Source organism: Heterodontus francisci, chromosome 9, assembly GCF_036365525.1.
Source record: "Heterodontus francisci isolate sHetFra1 chromosome 9, sHetFra1.hap1, whole genome shotgun sequence".
NCBI lineage: Eukaryota > Metazoa > Chordata > Chondrichthyes > Heterodontiformes > Heterodontidae > Heterodontus > Heterodontus francisci.
In genome coordinates, this window is record NC_090379.1 from 31,654,395 (window position 1) to 31,670,080 (window position 15,686).

Below are 15,686 nucleotides of genomic sequence, written 5' to 3' on the forward strand. Positions count from 1 at the left end.
CAAACTTCTCCAGGCCTACATGCCATTTTTGCTGAGTCCTGCCACTTTTGCACCTCACCCCTCACTGCTTTATCTTTGTTCACAATTCCTTCAGTTGCCTCAGCTCCATGCTCTGGAACACCTGGCCTAAACCCCTCTACTTTGCTGCTTTTCTCCCTTCCAAAGGCCTTCTCAAGACCATCTTCTCTGGTTACCTCCCATAACCTTTTTATCCACTTCTTTGTGAAGTACTTTGAGATTCTTTTATGTTAGACACTTTAAAAATGGAGGTTATTGTTACCTTGACAATGTGGGGAATGCATTATAGTCTTTGGAAGATTATTCATAAAAGAAGGAATGTTCACATAATCATTCTTTTAATTATGCAGCTTTCCCAAAACAGCACATTAATTTCAATCACAGCAGACTCATTTTGCAAGTTATCCTAATGTGAAAAATTTACTATCTGAATATGCCATTTGCTAAATATTTTTGTGTTGTACAGAGAACAAATAAGGATCTCACACACATTCCAGTGATTGTTTTTAGTTAATATTTGATTTTATTCATGGACCTTGTCATGGTTTGTGGAAAAAGAATTTTGTTCGGTAGTAAAACTGGTATGCAAGTTAAATTGGTATGTTTAAGCAAAATAGTGTCCGTTGGCAATTAAAATATTTTCCTAATTTAACATATATTCAACCTGTCTTCTACCACAAGTAAATGAATATCTTCCAGGAAATTGAAGCTATCTTCACTTTAGGTTATGTATCAGGACTTTATAAACAAAATAAATCACCAAAAGATAATTATACGCCACTATATTTGCTCTAAATAAGATATTTTTATCACTTGTGTATTTAGCAAATAAAATTTTGTATTTCTACTAAGACTTTGTAAAACTTTGATAACTTTGATCGTCAACAGACAATGCAGAAAAGAAATAGCTTGATGAAGGAAAAAGACAAAATCTTAAACTATGTATATTTAGTTTTCTGAATAAACTAGACAGAACTTAAATAGTCCGTATGAACTCAGTGATTCAAGGGAAGTTGACAGGGCCAATGTCTAATATTACTGTTATCCAAGAAATACACCTTCACAGCAAAACACAGCCTTAGAAGAATAGGCTAGGTGGGTGACAAAAGGATTTTTTTTATATGGTGATACTGATTTGGATGACAGTCTAAAAGAATTAAGCAGTTTAATCACTACAGCCACATGGCCTATTACTGCAATGATTCACTCAAGTACATTCTGAGGAATGGCCATAACTCTCCAGCAAGGTCAAATCAAAGAGCTTGGCCCTTGGCTTCTTTAAAAACATGTTGTGAACTGGACAAATACAGTATCTAAAATACTTTCCTCCAAGCACCTGGATGAAAAAGTCTTGAGAGCAGCTTCTTCAGGGTCCAGGATACAGCAGCATGATACTGAATGATCTAGTAGAAATGGATGTATACCTTTTGCAACTTCTGATAAGTGTAAATAGAAACTTGAAGGAGGAGTCACAGCAAAGACTGAACTTTGAACCTCAGCAGATAGATTATCCATGACAACATCTAACTTACTTTGGTGTCCAATATTCTGCCATATCTGGGGAGGGTGTTTTTTTTCCCGAACTGATCTACTCTGCCTAGGAAATGGCCAATATGGTAATGATCTGCTTTTCAATTATAAACTCACCTGGTTTCCTTTGTTTTCTATAACCATTAGAGAATTCTGAATTTTCAGAACTGTAACATCTTTTCCTTTGCACAATTTGAAGGTTGGATTCATGAATATTGTCATAAAAACAGAAAATGCTGGAAATACTTAGCAGTTCTGGCAGCATCTGTGGATTGAGAAACACAGTTAATGTTTCAGGTTGATAACCTTTCATCGGAACTGGGAAAATGTAAGTTGTAGTAGGTTTTAAGTCATTAAATGACAGAAGAGTTGGTGGGTCAGAGCCAAAGCGAGTAGTAACGGGACAAGTAAAGAAACAAAAGATGCGTCCAAAGGAAGTATCAAAGGCAGAATAATGAACAGCTGTCGTCCAAAAGCAAAAATAACAAAAACAAGATTAAGGCCGAAACATGCAAAAAGGGGCCGGATTTTTAAATCCCAGTGGGGGCAGGAGTGATTGCGCACTCGATTTAAAGATTATGTTCTTGGAGATCTGCACTGGGACCCACTGCCTCTGGAATGCAAAGCCATTTTTAAAGGGACGCTGGAAGGAAAGGAATGGCAACACCACACGCCTCCATTTAAGTGCCTGTTGAGCTCATTTAGGAGCTCATTAACAGGCTTGGCAGCAGCAGTTTTCAATTTTTAAAGGAAGGAAACATGAAGAATGCCATGTCTGGAACACAGCAGGGCATAGAGGTCGTGAACAATGCAGAGGACTCTGAGGGCTATGGGAAGGGCTAATTAACATAATGCAGAGACACAAAATGAAGCTCATTGGCTCCAAAAGTGCCACGGCGTGGCCATTGCTGGAGCTGTATGACTTGCTTTTCTCAGTGTTGAGTGGCAGGAAACCGGAGAGGGACGTGAGGCCACTAGTATCATGTGGGCAGCTGGGCTTGGCAAGGGAAGGCCTGGTGAACACACAAACCCCAGCTGAGGGAGTTCAGATGGGAACAGGTTACTCTGGCATTGGACAGAGCAGCCAGGATGAGCCGCAGCAGATGCAATTTCCTGGATGGTCAAAGTCACCACAGCCCTTAATTTCTTAACCTATGGCTTCTTCCAGGGATATGCCGGTGATATTTGCAGAATTTTTCAAACTGCTGCTGACAGGTGCATCTCACAGGTGACTGATGCCATTTTTGCCAGGGCTGGCACTTACATCAACTTCAACCAAGAAATCGGAAGCCACAGAGAGAGAGAGAGAACAGCGGGAGCAGAGCTTTGAAAAGCGCGCCAAGAAATCGGAAGCCATTTCTCGTGTATAGGCGGAGCGCACGCGGGACTGCTGGGTAAGTGAGGTTACATATTTGGGCGGTTGCTTTACCCGAAACACTACTCGGGGAGTGTCTCCCACCCATCCTCCTCCTCTAACCAAAAAAAAAGTTCTGTCCGTCGGATTGCTAAGCTAACAAGTTTTGACTTTTTTTTTGGTTTTCAGTAGATTTGTTGGGAATTTAGAATAGTGGGAATGGAGGTTAAGGCAGTTGAATGTTCCTCCTGCAGAATGTGGGAGGTAAGGGTTGCCAAGAGTGTCCCTGCTGACTGCATCTGCGGGAAGTGCACCCAACTCCAGCTCCTCGAGAACCGCGTTAGGGAACTGGAGCTGGAGTTGGATGAACTTCGGATCATTCGGGAGGCGGAGAGGGTTATTGAGAGGAGTTATAGGGAGGTAGTCACACATCAGGTAAAAGAAGTAGGTAGATGGGTTACCGTCAGGGGAAGGAGAGGGAACCAGCAGGCAGTGCAGGGATCCCCTGTGGCCGTTTCCCTCAACAACAGGTATACCGTTTTGGATACTGTTGGGGGGGCCGACTTACCAGGGGTAAGCAATGGGGTACAGGTCTCTGGCACAGAGTCTGTCCCTGTTGCTCAGAAGGGAAGGGGGAAGAGGAGCAGAGCATTAATCATTGGGGACTCCATTGTTAGGGGAACAGATAGGAGGTTCTGTGGGAACGAGACAGACTCACGGTTGGTGTGTTGCCTCCCAGGTGCCAGGGTTCGTGATGTCTCGGATTGTGTTTTCGGGATCCTTAAGGGGGAGGGGGAGCAGCCCCGTCGTGGTCCACATAGGCACCAACGACATAGGTAGGAAGAGAGATGGGGATTTAAGGCAGAAATTCAGGGAGCTAGGGTGGAAGCTTAGAGCGAGAACAAACAGAGTTGTTATCTCTGGGTTGTTGCCCGTGCCACGTGCTAGTGAAGCGAGTAATAGGGAGAGAGAGGAGTTGAACACGTGGCTGCAGGGATGGTGTAGGAGGGAGGGTTCTGGTTTCCTGGATAATTGGGGCTCTTTCTGGGGTAGGTGGGACCTCTACAAACAGGATGGTCTTCACCTGAACCAGAAGGGTACCAATATCCTGGGGGGGAGATTTGCTAGTGCTCTTCGGGGGGGTTTAAACTAATTCAGCAGGGGGATGGGAACCTAAATTGTAGTTCCAGTGTACAGGATGTTGAGAGTAGTGAGGTCAGGGATAAGGTTACAAGGAAGCAAGAGTGCACTAGGAAGCAAGAGTGCACTGGCAAGCAAGAACTTGGTTTAAAGTGTGTCTACTTCAACGCCAGGAGCATCCGGAATAAGGTGGGTGAGCTTGCAGCATGGGTTGGTACCTGGGATCTCGATGTTGTGGCCATTTCGGAGACATGGGTAGAGCAGGGACAGGAATGGATGTTGCAGGTTCCGGGATTTAGATGTTTCAGTAAGAACAGAGAAGATGGTAAAAGAGGGGTGGGGTGTGGCATTGTTAATCAAGGAGAGTATTACGGCGGCAGAAAGGACATTTGAGGACTCGTCTACTGAGGTAGTATGGGCCGAGGTTAGAAACAGGAGAAGAGAGGTCACCCTGTTGGGAGTTTTCTATAGACCTCCGAATAGTTCCAGAGATGTAGAGGAAAGGATAGCGAAGATGATTCTCGACAGGAGCGAGAGTAACAGGGTAGTTGTTATGGGGGACTTCAACTTTCCAAATATTGACTGGAAATACTATAGTTCGAGTACTTTAGATGGGTCAGTTTTTGTCCAGTGTGTGCAGGAGGGTTTTCTGACACAGTATGTAGACAGGCCAACCAGGGGCGATGCCACATTGGATTTGGTACTGGGTAATGAACCCAGCCAGGTGTTAGATTTAGATGTAGGTGAGCACTTTGGTGATAGTGATCACAATTCGGTTAGGTTTACCTTAGCGATGGGCAGGGACACGTATATACCGCAGGGCAAGAATTATAGCTGGGGGAAAGGAAATTATGATGCGATTAGGCAAGATTTAGGATGCGTAGGATGGGGAAGGAAACTGCAGGGGATGGGCACAATCGAAATGTGGAGCTTATTCAAGGAGCAGCTACTGCGTGTCCTTGATAAGTATGTACCTGTCAGGCAGGGAGGAAGTTGTCGAGCAAGGGAGCCATGGTTTACTAAAGAAGTTGAAGCGCTTGTCAAGAGGAAGAAGAAGGCTTATGTTAGGATGAGACGTGAAGGCTCAGTTAGGGCGCTTGAGAGTTACAAGCTAGCCAGGAAGGATCTAAAGGGAGAGCTAAGAAGATCGAGGAGAGGACACGAGAAGTCATTGGCGGATAGGATCAAGGAAAACCCTAAGGCTTTCTAAGGTATATCAGGAATAAAAGAATGACTAGAGTTAGATTAGGGCCAATCAAGGATAGTAGTGGGAAGTTGTGTGTGGAATCAGAGGAGATAGGGGAAGCGTTAAATGAATATTTTTCGTCAGTATTTACAGTAGAGAAAGAAAATGTTGTCGAGGAGAATACTGAGATACAGACTATTAGGCTAGATGGGATTGAGGTTCTCAAGGAGGAGGTGTTAGCAATTTTGGAAAGTGTGAAAATAGATAAGTCCCCTGGGCCAGATGGGATTTATCCTTGGATTCTCTGGGAAGCCAGGGAGGAGATTGCAGAGCCTTTGTCCTTGATCTTTATGTCGTCAGTGTCGACAGGAATAGTGCCGGAAGACTGGAGGATAGCAAATGTTGTCCCCTTGTTCAAGAAGGGGAGTAGAGACAGCCCTGGTAATTATAGACCTGTGAGCCTTACTTCGGTTGTGGGTAAAATGTTGGAAAAGGTTATAAGAGATAGGATTTATAATCATCTTGAAAAGAATAAGTTCATTAGCGATAGTCAGCACGGTTTTGTGAAGGGTAGGTCGTGCCTCAAAAAGCTTTTTGAGTTTTTCGAGAAGGTGACCAAACAGGTGGATGAGGGTAAAGCAGTGGATGTGGTGTATATGGATTTCAATAAGGCGTTTGATAAGGCTCCCCACGGTAGGCTCTTGCAGAAAATACGGAAGTATGGGATTGAAGGTGATTTAGTGCTTTGGATCAGAAATTGGCTAGCTGAAAGAAGACAGAGGGTGGTGGTTGATGGCAAATGTTCATCCTGGAGTTTAGTTACTAGTGGTGTACCGCAAGGATCTGTTTTGGGGCCACTGCTGGTTGTCATTTTTATAAATGACCTGGAAGAGGGTGTAGAAGGGTGGGTTAGTAAATTTGCGGATGACACGAAGGTCGGTGGAGTTGTGGATAGTGCCGAAGGATGTTGTAGGTTACAGAGGGACATATATAGGCTGCAGAGCTGGGCTGAGAGATGGCAAATGGAGTTTAATGCGGAAAAGTGCGAGGCGATTCACTTTGGAAGGAGTAACAGGAATGCAGAGTACTGGGCTAATGGGAAGATTCTTGGTAGTGTAGATGAGCAGAGAGATCTTGGTGTCCAGGTACATAAATCCCTGAAAGTTGCCACCCAGGTTAATAGGGCTGTTAAGAAGGCATATGGTGTGTAGCTTTTATTAGTAGGGGGATCGAGTTTCGGAGCCACGAGGTCTTGCTGCAGCTGTGCAAAACTCTGGTGCGGCCGCACCTGGAGTATTGCGTGCAGTTCTGGTCACCGCATTATAGGAAGGATGTGGAAGCTTTGGAAAGGGTGCAGAGGAGATTTACTAGGATGTTGCCTGGTATGGAGGGAAGGTCTTACGAGGAAAGGCTGAGGGACTTGAGGTTGTTTTCGTTAGAGAGAAGGAGGAGGAGAGGTGACTTAATAGAGACATATAGGATAATCAGAGGGTTAGATAGGGTGGATAGTGAGAGTCTTTTTCCTCGGATGGTGATGGCAAACACGAGGGGACATAGCTTTAAGTTGAGGGGTGATAGATATAGGACAGATGTCAGAGGTAGTTTCTTTACTCAGAGAGCAGTAGGGGCGTGGAACGCCCTGCCTGCAACAGTAGTAGACTCGCCAACTTTAAGGGCATTTAAGTGGTCATTGGATAGACATATGGATGAAAATGGAATATTGTAGGTCAGATGGTTTCACAGGTCGGCGCAACATCGAGGGCCGAAGGGCCTGTACTGCGCTGTAATGTTCAATGTTCAATGTTCAACACTGAATATGCTCCCATATAAACTAATGGTCGGAATAGGAGAAGACTTGGTCTGGATTTTGCAGTCATCAGCGAATGAATGTACACTTACACTTGCCCAGAGACCTTCTATGGGCTTTTTCATGGGAACTGTTGTGACCAGGTGAGGAAGGGGCCTCAGGCTCCCCTCTGGCCTCTTTCCTGGTTTGGCCGCAACAAGGTTTACCTTTTACAAACACAGTGTTTTCATCTTCACCTCAGTGAGTCTTTACTCACTGCTCTCTAATAGTAATTGTAAAGGACCCAATCAACAGGCTTTCTCTGATTTAAACAAGAAAGGTGTAAGTTTATTAACCTTAACACTCTAACTCAGTTATAACTACTAAAAGTACGCAACGCTACCACGCTAGCATGCATACGTGATGAACACACAAACAAATAGATATCTTCTTCTTCTCTTTGGCCTCTTTATCTCGAGAGACAATGGGTAAGCGCCTGGAGGTGGTCAGTGGTTTGTGAAGCAGCGCCTGGAGTGGCTATAAAGGCCAATTCTGCAGTGACAGGCTCTTCCACAGGTGCTGCAGAGAAATTTGTTTGTCGGGGCTGTTACACAGTTGGCTCTCCCCTTGCACTTCTGTCTTTTTTCCTGCCAACTGCTAAGTCTCTTCAACTCGCCACACTTTAGCCCCACCTTTATCGCTGCCCGCCAGCTCTGGCGAACGTTGGCAACTGACTCCCACGACTTGTGATCAATGTCACAGGACTTCATGTCGCGTTTGCAGACGTCTTTAAAGCGGAGACATGGACAGCCGGTAGGTCTGATACCAGTGGCGAGCTCGCTGTACAATGTGTCTTTGGGGATCCTGCCATCTTCCATGTGGCTCACATGGCCAAGCCATCTCAAGCGCCGCTGACTCAGCAGTGTGTATAAGCTGGGGATGTTGGCCGCCTCGAGGACTTCTGTGTTGGAGATACGGTCCTGCCACCTAATGCCAAGTATTCTCCTGAGGCAGCGAAGATGGAATGAATTGAGACGTCGCTCTTGGCTAACATACGTTGTCCAGGCCTCGCTTCCGTAGAGCAAGGTACTGAGGACACAGGCTTGATACACTCGGACTTTTGTGTTCCGTGTCAGTGCGCCATTTTCCCACACTCTCTTGGCCAGTCTGGACATAGCAGTGGAAGCCTTTCCCATGCACTTGTTGATTTCTGCATCTAGAGACAGGTTACTGGTGATAGTTGAGCCTAGGTAGGTGAACTCTTGAACCATTTCCAGAGCGTGGTCGCCAATATTGATGGATGGAGCATTTCTGACATCCTGTCCCATGATGTTCGTTTCCTTGACGCTGATGATTAGGCCAGATTCATTGCAGGCAGCTGCAAACCTGTCGATAAGACTCTGCAGACACTCTTCAGTGTGGGATGTTAAAGCAGCATCGTCAGCAAAGAGGAGTTCCCTGATGAGGACTTTCCGTACTTTGGACTTCACTCTTAGACGGGCAATGTTGAACAATCTGCCACCTGATCTTGTGTGGAGAAAAATTCCTTCTTCTGAAGACTTGAACGCATGTGAGAGCAGCAGGAAGAAGAAAATCCCAAAAAGTGTGGGTGCGAGAGCACAACTCTGTTTCACGCCACTCAGGATAGGAAACGGGTCTGATGAGGTGCCGCTATGTTGAATTGTGCCTTTCATATTGTCATGGAATGAGGTGATGATACTTAGTAGCTTTGGTGGACATCCAATCTTTTCTGGTAGTCTGAAGAGACCACGTCTGCTGAGGAGGTCAAATAGATATAGAGGAAGAGAAAGGATTAAAGGGGGAAGATTTGAAGTAGTAAATGGAATTCAGTTATAAAAACAAGAAATGCTAGAAATACTCAGCAGGTCTGGCAGCATCTGTGGAGAGAGAAGCAGAGTTAACGTTTCGGGTCAGTGACCCTTCTTCAGAACTGGCAAATATTAGAAAAGTAAAGTGGGGGTGGGGCAAGAGATAACAAAGGAGAAGGTGTAGATTGGACAAGGCCACAGAATAGCTGACCAGAAGGTCATGGAGCAAAGGCATACAATATGTTAATGGTGTGTTGAAAGACAAAGCATTAGTACAGATAGGGTGTTAACGGACTGAAAATTGAACAGCAGCAAATAAAGACATGAAAAAAAACAGTGGGTAAGCAAACTGAACAAACTAAGATGAAATAAAATAAACATACCAAAAAAAATGTAAAAAATGTAAAAAAGAAAAAATAACTAAAAATGAAAGTAAAATGGGGGGCCCGTCATGCTCTGAAATTATTGAACTCAATGTTCAGTCCGGCAGGCTGTGGTGTGCCTAATCGGTAAATGAGATGCTGTTCCTCGAGCTTGCATTGACTGACCCGAAACGTTAACTCTGCTTCTCTGTCCACTGATGCTGCCAGATCTGCTGAGTATTTCCAGCATTTCTTGTTTTTATTTCAGATTTCCAGCATCCACAGTATTTTGCTTTTATTTTAATGGAATTCAGTTACTGTTTTTGGTTTGGATGTCAAGGCCTTGTTTGGAATTAAGTCTTACAGTTCTCGTTGGGGCCCAATGCACACTTTCAAGCTTGTTTCGCTGGTCCAAGAAGGCTGCAGGGGGCTTCTGTCTTGAGACTTAAGTTGCTTCCATGAGTTCCTGGAACTTTGCGTGAGAGAGAGAGAGACAGGGAGCGAGGGAGAGACCCTGCTTCTCTTTGGTCTTCAAAATTGCAGTCTGTCCAAACCTTTTTGTGTGGCACAATTCAATCAATTCCCAGGTTGGCCAGCAGGTTAGTCATGTGAGTAGCTCTTTGTTTGAAACAGCATCAACTGCGAGGATTGTTGATTCTTCAAAGCTTACTTGACACACTCATTGGTGGGGAGCGGGATGGAGTGCTGGCTCTTACACAGACAATGACTCTCAATGTCTTTTGATCTTCACTATTGACAAAACCCATCTGGCTAATTGAATCAGGGAGCACTCCCATTGTCTCTCTATGCAACTGTCTTTCAGAATGCACATGTGCAGCCATGTTTTCAGCCATTCAGTTCTGTGGTCTTTTTAAACAAGTTATGTTCAATGTCCAGTAAGCGTTCAAATAGTGTTCCATATGATGAAATTAGTATGTTTCCATTTGGCAGATATGGTTTCCATCACAGAACTCATGGTAAATAAAAATCCAAAACGATGTGGCAGCGTATACTGCGGATCTGGAACCTGTGTGAACAGGGCAAGCAATGATGTATCTCCTTAACCAATTAGATTGAGGAATCCTTACTGAGGCATGCAGAATCTAAACCAGGAAGTGTAATTTACAATATTTAATTCAATGTAAAATCATGTACAGAAAGTAAAATAAAAAGCGGGAAAGAAATATTGAGTTACGAGAAAGAAAATGTCATTTTAATTAAAATCTGAAGAAATGCGACTCCACACTTCTAAAAGTTAATTTTCAGTATCAGAGAGGTTGTTTGGCAGTAATTAAAACTTATTATACTGTTAATAATTATTCTATACTGGAATGGACAAGCCATAACATTTTATTTATTTATTTAGAGATCTTTTTCTTTTTCTTTTGGGCCTCCTTATCTCGAGAGACAATGGATACGCGCCTGGAGGTGGTCAGTAGTTTGTGAAGCAGCACCTGGAGTGGCTATAAAGGCCAATTCTGGAGTGACAGGCTCTTCCACAGGTGCTGCAGAGAAATTTGTTTGTCGGGGCTGTTGCACAGTTGGCTCTCCCCTTGCACCTCTGTCTTTTTTCCTGCCAACTACTAAGTCTCTTCGACTCGCCACAATTTAGCCCTGTCTTTATGGCTGCCCGCCAGCTCTGGCGAATGCTGGCAACTGACTCCCACGACTTGTGATCAATGTCACACGATTTCATGTCGCGTTTGCAGACGTCTTTATAGCGGAGACATGGACGGCCGGTGGGTCTGATACCAGTGGCGAGCTCACTGTACAATGTGTCTTTGGGGATCCTGCCATTTTCCATGTGGCTCACATGGCCAAGCCATCTCAAGCGCCGCTGACTCAGTAGTGTGTATAAGCTGGGGGCGTTGGCCGCTTCAAGGACTTCTGTGTTGGAGATATAGTCCTGCCACCTGATGCCAAGTATTCTCCGAAGGCAGCGAAGATGGAATGAATTGAGACGTCGCTCTTGGCTGGCATACGTTGTCCAGGCCTCGCTGCCGTAGAGCAAGGTACTGAGGACACAGGCCTGATACACTCGGACTTTTGTGTTCCGTGTCAGTGCGCCATTTTCCCACACTCTCTTGGCCAGTCTGGACATAGCAGTGGAAGCCTTACCCATGCGCTTGTTGATTTCTGCATCTAGAGACAGGTTACTGGTGATAGTTGAGCCTAGGTAGGTGAACTCTTGAACCACTTCCAGAGCGTGGTCGCCAATATTGATGGATGGAGCATTTCTGACGTCCTGCCCCATGATGTTCGTTTTCTTGAGGCTGATGGTTAGGCCAAATTCATTGCAGGCAGCCGCAAACCTGTCGATGAGACTCTGCAGGCACTCTTCAGTGTGAGATGTTAAAGCAGCATCGTCAGCAAAGAGGAGTTCTCTGATGAGGACTTTCCGTACTTTGGACTTCGCTCTTAGACGGGCAAGGTTGAACAACCTGCCACCTGATCTTGTGTGGAGGAAAATTCCTTCTTCAGAGGATTTGAACGCATGTGAAAGCAGCAGGGAGAAGAAAATCCCAAAAAGTGTGGGTGCGAGAACACAGCCCTGTTTCACACCACTCAGGATAGGAAAGGGCTCTGATGAAGAGCCACCATGTTGAATTGTGCCTTTCATATTGTCATGGAATGAGGTGATGATACTTAGTAGCTTTGGTGGACATCCGATCTTTTCTAGTAGTCTGAAGAGACCACGTCTGCTGACGAGGTCAAAGGCTTTGGTGAGATCAATGAAAGCAATGTAGAGGGGCATCTGTTGTTCACGGCATTTCTCCTGTATCTGACGAAGGGAGAACAGCATGTCAATGGTCGATCGCTCTGCACGAAAGCCACACTGTGCCTCAGGGTAGACGCGCTCGGCCAACTTCTGGAGCCTGTTCAGAGCTACTCAAGCAAAGACTTTCCCCACTATGCTGAGCAGGGAGATTCCATGGTAGTTGTTGCAGTCACCGCGGTCACCTTTGTTTTTATAGAGGGTGATGATATTGGCATCGCGCATGTCCTGGGGTACTGCTCCCTCGTCCCAGCACAGGCATAGCAGTTCATGTAGTGCTGAGAGTATAGCAGGCTTGGCACTCTTGATTATTTCAGGGGTAAAGCTGTCCTTCCCAGGGGCTTTTCCGCTGGCTAGAGAATCAATGGCATCACTGAGTTCCGATTTGGTTGGCTGTATGTCCAGCTCATCCATGACTGGTAGAGGCTGGGTTGCATTGAGGGCAGTCTCAGTGACAGCATTCTCCCTGGAGTACAGTTCTAGGTAGTGCTCAACACAGCGGTCCATCTGTTTGCGTTGGTCAGTGATTATGTCCCCCGATTTAGATTTGAGGGGGGCGATCTTCTTGATGGTTGGCCCAAGAGCTCTCTTCATGCCATCATACATTCCTCTGATGTTTCCGGTGTCTGAGGCCAGCTGAATATGACTACTTAGGTGTTGCCACTAGTCGTTTGCGCCTAATTATATTTAGAGATATAGCACTGAAAAAGGCCCTTCGGCCCACCGAGTCTGTGCCAACCAAGAACCACCCATTTATACTAATCCTATATTAACCCCATTTTCTCTACCACATCCCCACCACCTACCTACACTAGGGCCAATTTACAATGGCCAATTTACCTATCAACCTGCAAGTCTTTGGCTGTGGGAGGAAACCGGAGCACCCGGCGAAAACCCACGCAGACACAGGGAGAACTTGCAAACTCCGCACAGGCAGTACCCAGAATCGAACCCGGGTCGCTGGAGCTGTGAGGCTGCGGTGCTAACCATTGTGCCGCCCTGCTGTGTTTAGTGGGTAAGTACTACAACTTCACACCTTCCTTTATTTGAAAGCTGATTCTCTTGGCAATATACTGTTATAGTGAAGCTTCTGGAGGAGCAGAGCAACTCAGACAGCACCTTCCTGCATTGACTTTGCAGTTTGTACCATACACCTAGTGATAGCTTAGATTTTTTTCACACGAGGGGCTGGATTTTAACAGACCCTCGACGCCATGGATGGTGACGGGGAGACCCATAAAATGCCAGCGTGAGCAGCCCGTCATGACCCACGACACTGAGAAGGCCCCACTGGATATTAGTGGCGGCGGCGGCGAGGCCTTGGTGCGGCCCACCCCCGCCTCTTCGTGGCGGGGCCTTCATTAAAATATTTAAATGAGGGTAATAAGCATGTAAATGAATTTACCTGCTGCCACCAGCCATCCCATGCTGATTTAACAGCCACTGGCCACAACTCACTTGCCTTCGGAACTCCGTATGGAGTTCTGAGGTGAGACACTGGTGGGGAGGGGAGAGGAATCAAATTATCAGGGTGGGAGGAAGCGGGAAAAAACTTTTTTATTGGATGTGGGGATGGTGGGGATGGATTTAGGGTCAAAGGGAATAAAGTTCGGGGGGGCAAAGGTCATTACTGATAATTAATTATTTTGTGGGATTAGGCCAAAAACTAACTTTTTATGCATGGGGGGGGGTGGTTGGGATAGGGGTTTGCAGGTGTGGACAAATCTATATTTAAATTTACATACAACTGGCACCTTTAAAAACTTAAATTTCTCCTGAAGGGCTGAAAGCCCTTAAAAATGGCACCTATATAGTTCCCGGGGACGCGGCAGCCGCCTCCTCTACGTCGTCGGAGGCAGCCGCTCTGCCCCCTCCATTTAAATGAGTCCCCCCACGTTAAATCACGGGGTCTCTGCGGCAGCACCTGCGTGACGGAAGGCCGCCAACTTCACAGCGTCGCCATGGAGCGCGGCACGCTGATAAAATTCAGCCCGAGGTATCTATCCCACAGAAACAACTTCAGTTATTTCCCAGTTATCCCTGATATACGTGGCTATACCACTTCTTTCTTTGAGGCCTTTCTGAACACTCTATACTCCTGAATACTAAATTAATTTCCATCCTGTTGGTTTAGCCTTGTTTCTGATATTCTCAGCACATGTTTTCATGTTCCAGCATCTTATTTCTAATGCTTCTGCTATTCATGTGTAACCTCTTATTGTAGATTAGTCTTCTTTCATGCCTCCTGGTGATTGATTTTTCCTGCGCTCCAGTTCATGTACGTCTCTTAGGGATTTCTGTATGCATATACAGGTTCTACCCGATGATCTATTTCATTTAGAATCCAATTATCTCACTGCACTGTCCCTCCCCCCTCTCCCCCCACACCACCCTACACCCATCTATCTGATTTAAATCTCCTACATTACAACAGTGGCTACACTTCAAAAGTACTTAATTGGCTGTAAAGCACTTTGGGATGCCCTGAGGTCATGAAAGATGCTTTATAAATGCAATTCTTTCTTTTTAAATGATTTTTGATTGCTGCCTAAATCTTCCTCATACATCTTTGTGTTTCTATTTGATTTACATGCAGCCCATCTCTCCTGTACTGATCTCTGTATTCTGAAAATACTCCTAGTTATTTAGGCTAGAATTGTTCTTTTGATACCAGATTTGCAATAATTCATTTATATCATCAGTTTTATTGGTGAACTTTTCCAAATACCAGAGGTATAACACAGAGCACTACTTTGCATCCCCATTTTTGAATTTCAAAGTAATTCTTGTGTATGTGCTGTGTAACATAGGAGGTGAGGAAGGGGTCTCAGGCTCCCCTTTCGTCCCTTCTCTGGCTTGACCGCAACAGGGTTTATCCTTTTTTAACACAGTTATTGAACTTACCACTTCAGTGAGTGCTTGCTTCTGTTCCTCTAATATAATTGCAAATGAACCAATCAGATAGGTTTTCTTGAGTTTAAACAAGAAAGGTGTAAGTATATTATCCTTATCACTCGAAACTAGTTAAAATCACTAAAATACACTCACGTTCACACGAGAGATACGCACATACACAAATAGATTACAAAAGGAAAACCAAGTTGGGTGGTTGGAGTAGAGTCTGAAATAAATGGAATTTGAATACTGAATCTCAGTCCCAGTGTCCTTAGTTGAAATTGTAGTCCTGAAGTCCTCATTGGGCCATGTGCATGGTTGTAGGTCGACGTCGCAGTCTCCAGAAGGTAGAAGAGGAGGTTTTGACCCTTGTATTCTAGTTGTTGGTTGTGCTAGTCTGTAGGTTTGGCTTTACCAGCTGCCACTGAGACTTCTCTAAGTCTTCACTGGAAAGAGAGAGAGTTCTCTTGATGGCTTTTAGTTAGGCTGCTTTCTGAGTCACAACTCACAATCTCCCAGAGTTGCACAAGTAGTCACATGACATGACCACCAATTTGTGTTTTAATGAGGTTCTTCTGTAATTTTCTCTGAGATTCAAGGTTCTCCCCCCAGGCTGTCCAGACATACTTGGTGAGGGGGGTTGGCTCTTTCAAAGTCAATGGGTGTCGATGGTTCTTGATGACCACATTGATGAGGCTATCTCAGGTAATTGAATCAGAGAGCCCTCTATTATTTTGGCTAGGCTGAGTCAATCATCTTTGTCTCCAGTCGAATCCTTTGATGTTTCAAGTGTCCATGGCCATCTTGGTT